The sequence below is a fragment of the Meles meles genome, chromosome 1 (genome assembly GCF_922984935.1).
Source record: "Meles meles chromosome 1, mMelMel3.1 paternal haplotype, whole genome shotgun sequence".
Taxonomy (NCBI): Eukaryota; Metazoa; Chordata; class Mammalia; order Carnivora; family Mustelidae; genus Meles; species Meles meles.
Genome location: NC_060066.1, coordinates 130769884 through 130775883, shown reverse-complemented (window position 1 = coordinate 130775883; position 6000 = coordinate 130769884).

Genomic DNA, 6000 nt, shown 5'->3' with positions numbered 1-6000 from the left:
ATATGCAGAAAACTATAAAGTACTCATGAAAGAAATTGAGGAAGACACAAAGAAATGGAAAAAGGTTTCATGCTCCTGGATTGGAAGAATAAATATTGTGAAAATGTCTATGCTACCTAAAGCAATCTACACATTTAATGCAATCCCTATCAAAATACCATCCATTTTTTTCAAAGAAATGGAACAAATACTCCTCAAATTTATATGGAACCAGAAAAGACCTCGAATAGCCAAAGGAATATTGAAAAAGAAAGCCAAAGTTGGTGGCATCACAATTCCGGACTTCAAGCTCTATTACAAAGCTGTCATCATCAAGACAGCACCGTACTGGCTCATAGATCAATGAGAACAGAATAGAGAGCCCAGGAATAGACCCTCAACTCTATGGTCAACTAATCTTCAACAAAGCAGGAAAGAATGTCCAATGGAAAAAAGACAGCCTCTTCAATAAATGGTGCTGGGAAAATTGGACAGCCACATGCAGAAAAATGAAATTGGACCACTTCCTTACACCACACACAAAAATAGACTCAAAATGGATGAAGGACCTCAGTGTGAGAAAGGAATCCATCAAAATCCTTGAAGAGAACGCAGGCAACAACCTCTTCGACCTCAGCTGCAGCAACATCTTCCTAGGAACATTGCCAAAGGCAAGGGAAGCAAGGGCAAAAATGAACTATTGGGATTTCATCAAGATCAAAAGCTTTTGTACAGCAAAGGAAACAGTTAACAAAACCAAAAGACAACTGACAGAATGGGAGAAGATATTTGCAAACGACATATCAGATAAAGGGCTAGTGTCCAAAATCTATAAGGAACTTAGCAAACTCAACACCCAAAGAACAAACAATCCAATCAAGAAATGGGCAGAGGACATGAACAAACATTTCTGCAAAGAAGACATCCAGATGGCCAACAGACACATGAAAAAGTGCTCCACGTCACTCGGCATCAGGGAAATACAAATCAAAACCACAATGAGATATCACCTCACACCAGTCAGAATGGCTAAAATTAACAAGTCAGGAAATGACAGATGCTGGCGAGGATGTGGAGAAAGAGGAACCCTCCTACACTATTGGTGGGAATGCAAGCTGGTGCAACCACTCTGGAAAACAGCATGGAGGTTCCTCAAAATGTTGAAAATAGAACTACCCTATGACCCCGCAATTGCACTACTGGGTATATACCCTAAAGATATAGACATAGTGATCCAAAGGGGCACGTGCACCCAAATGTTTATAGCAGCAATGTCTACAATAGCCAAACTATGGAAAGAACCTAGATGTCCATCAACAGATGAATGGATGAAGAAGATGTGTTATATATACACAATGGAATACTATGCAGCCATCAAAAGAAATGAAATCTTGCCATTTGTGACAATGTGGATGGAACTAGAGGGTATCATGCTTAGTGAAATAAGTCAATCGGAGAAAAACAACTATCATATGATCTCCCTGATATGAGGACGTGGAGATGCAACATGGGGGGTTAGGGCATAGGAGAAGAATAAATGAAAACGAGATGGGATTGGGAGGGAGACAAACCATAAGTGACTCTTAATCTCACAAAACAAACTGAGGGTTGAGGGGAGGAGGGGGAGTTGGGAGAGGGGGAGGGGGTTATGGACATTGGGGAGGGTATGTGCTATGGTGAGTGCTGTGAAGTGTGTAAACCTGGCGATTCACAGACCTGTACCCCTGGGGATAAAAATACATTATATGTTTATAAAAAAATAAGAAAAATAAAAAATTTAAAAAAAAGAAAGAAAACTGCACAATCTTTTTTTTGCACTGGTTTCATTTCTCTTACACATATCATTTCCCTAATCCAATCAACAGTGGAGACACAAGAATTAGTGTATAAAAATTATTTATTCCATAGCCTACTGGGAAGTGGCCAGAAATTTGAAGGTCATTAGAAATGACTGCAAAATCTTTGAGAAGAGCATGCTGTGAGTCTAAGTAATCATTATGTTATTTAGCAAACAAGATACAAGTGAACAGAACATAATTCCTCATAAGAATACATTGGTGCCATAGTTTTTTCCACTAGTTTTTACATGATATATAAAACCTCAGCAGCAATAATCAGAATATTGTGTAACTTTCTAGGGCAATTTAAATCTTAAGTGAGGGCACCTGGGTGGCTCAGTGGTTTAAAGCCTTTGCCTTCCGCTCAGGTCATGATCCCAGGGTCCTGGGATCAAGCCCCACATCCGGCTCTCTGCTTCACAGGGAGCCTGCTTCCTCCTCTCTGCCTGCCTCTCCGCCTACTTGTAATCTCTGTCAAATAAATAAATAAAATCTTTCTAAATAAATAAATAAATAAATAAATCTATCTCAAGCGAGAGGACCACAGAATAAAAGCCAATACAGTCTTGTTTCAAAAGGGAAAAAAAAAAAAAAAATAGGGCCACCTGGCTGGCTCAGTGAGTACAGCGTGCAACTCTTGATCTTGGGTCATGAATTGGAGCCTCATGCTGGGTGTAGAGATTACTTAAAAGAAAAGAAATTAAAAGGAAAAAGAAAACAAAGAACAATACCAAATAATGACACAAAAGTTGCACTGGCTTCCTATATTCGAATGAGGTATTTGGTGCCACATAACAAAAAGATATGCTCCTTCTTTCATTTTTATGCACTATTTTTTACTTCTACAGAAATAAAAGCTACACCCAATTTTAAACTCTGTAACTGGATAATTCAATATAAATTACATAATATTTTTTTTCTAGGATACTGACCCCAACTTTTGAGGATACATTGTAGACATTTTAAGAGGCTATTACAAAGATTGTTTTTTCACATTTCTGCCAACACTAAACCTATAATATCTAATTACTAAATTAGATTACTAAACCTATTACTAAACCTATACTAAGTTACTGAACCTATAATATCTAGTAAAGATAGAAGCTGTGAGACATTTTAATGTATGTATGCGTGCACGTATGTATTTATTTTCATTTTAATGTATTTGTAAAGAATTACAAACCAAAAAAAAACTTTGAGAATTAGCATGAATTACATTTATATATCAATATTTTAAATTTTCACAAACTTATTAGAGAAACTACTTCAGTAAATGACCATAATTTAAAAAAATTATGCCCTCCCTGTCAGTTTGCCCTGCTCTGCCCAAGCAACATGTGAACGAAGGGGGCCCTTGTACTCTTGTGGGACCAAAGCCATGTTCTTGTCCAATGTGTGACACCCTTGGTTTAAAGAGTTATTAGTGTGGCAACTTAGCTCATGGCCTCCTCTATATTACGTTTGCATAACTAATGCCTCAAACTGTTAGTCATTCTGATTTAGATTCATCCCTGCAGTTTCCATTAACTTAATTACACCTGCCATCAGCTTAGTTGGCTTTGTTACTGCAGTTTGAACCCCAGCTTCGTTTCTCCAGGAAACGAATTTACTAGGTTTTTCCAGACCACTGCATTCTTGCAACTTCTGTACAGACTTTATAAACCTCGATATTTTTATCTATCCTTTTTACCACATTTTTAGAACTATTTAACCCATATTTGGAACTTATTAAGGAGCTCTCTGCAGCAAACTTTAAGTTCCATAGCTTACCACAAGTTTAACATGACCAGAAGGCTCCTCTGGAAATGCGGGTGAGCAGAGGCACTGGGGCTGCCGATGGGAGGGGACTTGGGCTCCTCTTCAGCCTGGGATAAGCATGAATCCTTCTTTGACCGTCCCGACTTTGCCCCCTATCCAGGGTAAATTCTTGATTTCACACCTGTTCTCATTTAGAGAGGCCCAGAACAGCTGTTCCCAATGCTTTGTGTTGTAACATTCCACGTGATACTCAGTAGGAGCCTGATATAGACGGCCTCTGTAACACAACTTCAATTACTCTTGTCATGCTTCGCTTTTGTGGCTCTCGTCTGGACTGTCTCCAAATTCTCCTGCTCAGTTTCAGCAAGCTGGCCTAGAGTTCTCTCACAAGGGTCTGACTAGCACATGAACTAGCTCGTGGTCAAAGCCCTCCTGCTCAGGACTGGAACTGCCTCATCATGAATTCCTTTCCATTTCATTCTGAGCTTGCAAAGGTCAAGGGTTCACACTACCTTCAGTGTTTGCCTAAATGATGAGTGCCTTCTGGAACATAAAAGTGCTGTGGTTATTTTGTGGGGATAACAATGATAACATGAGCCATCTCAGGGTTTGGCATAAATAATTCAGAGTTGACCTGGTTTCTCTGATGAGATAGCATTGAAACACGTGGTAACCTTGAGATGCTACAGAGTGAAAATGAGTGCCTAGAGCTCAGGAGACAGGTGGATCCAGAGAGAATTTAGGCCTAAATTCCACACCTGGGAGAGAGACGTGGCCAAACTTTTGCCAAGCATACTGATTACAGGTGAGCAGTAGGGAAGGAAGCCACTGCAAGGAGTTCAAGACCACCCAGTCAAGAAGGTAGGCAAAGGCAGGAAGGGTAGGATAGTTCATTCCTGCGGTGGCAAGTAAAGGTAACAATGTGAGAAAGGAAGGTTTGGAGCTTTCTTTTAAGTAGAGGGAAATTAGTTTTACTGAAGTAGAGAGTTTCTAGGGGCAAGAGATTATTTAAAAAGAGCAGTTCTATTTATGAGGGCAGCACTATTCATTAGAATTTTCTATGGTGATGGAAATATTCTGTATCTGCAATGTCCAATATGGTAGCCACTAGCCACATGTGACTCTTTACATTTAAATTTTAATTAATTAAAATTAATAAAATTCAGCTTCTTAGTTATACTAGGCACATTTCAGTTGCTCAATAGCCACAGTCATTAAATTTAAACAGGTTTAAATTTAGTCACATGTGATAAGCATTGCATAAGCTCGGAGTTAGGGTTATTACTACCTAGAGGAGCAGATTCGTCTCAAAGGATCAGTGTCTTCTAACAATGGAAGTTATTTCACCTGTATCACATCCAATCCTATCAGTGCTGGGGGTGGTGGTGGGGAGGCTTTATGCCACCAGATCAACTGGAGATGCTGGCTCCTTCCATCCTGTGTGGCTGCCATCTTCAATATAAAGGCTTGAGGCTTGCTATGAAAAGGAAAGAGAAAGAGTGTGGAGGATCTCTTGGGAGGTTCTATGGGCTATGTTTGGAATTGATTTACATCACTTCTACCCATATTGCAATGGCTAGAAATAAATTACATGGCCCTACCTAACTGTAGGCTAGGCTGGAAAATATTTAACTGTGTGCCCCAAAAGAAAAGGAAACAGGTTTATGAATATACAACATGATCCTGACACATTCATCAGTTAGAAAAAAAAAAAGTAAATTTGCCAAGAGTTCTGGGATCAGTCTCCGATAAGTCCTGGATATGAACCTTAACCAGTGTGCCAGAGGACTGCATCTGGTACAGTTCTACATGTGAGGCAGAGACTAAAAGATCAAAATGGGGCCATGGATTAAACATAAAGCAAGGATCAGGAGGAAGAAATGGGATTAATAATGGAGAGTAGCAAGCTTGATTTTTGGTGGAGAATCACATCTTCCTCAAAAAGAAAACAAAGGGAAAGTCTAAGAAGGTAGAGGTTTTGAGGTCAAAAGGGGAGAAATGTAAGATAACTGGGTTGAATCACCTTGTCTTCTCTAAAGACGTTAGAAGGTTTCTCCTTAACACAACACGGCTGGGGAAACATCAATGCTGGTGCTTAAATGAGCAGAAAAGATTGGCACAGGTACTATGAAGACTGGCTCAGGCATTTGCTGCAGAATTTAGAAGGAATCTGTTTGAGACTAACCTGGCAGCCATAATTTCTTGTAGTATGTGTCAGGTAAATTGAAATGTGTATCTTCTTTTTCTCTTGATAAATATCCCTATAGTAAGCCATGGGGTTCTGTTCATCTTCTGGTTTTTCATGGAAATGGGCTTTGAAAATCTAACTTAGACTTTTTCCTTCTGCCATAACCAATACACCAGTATATGTGTAAAACATCAAAGCTAATGAATAGATTAGCATGCAAAAATAGGTTATCATGCA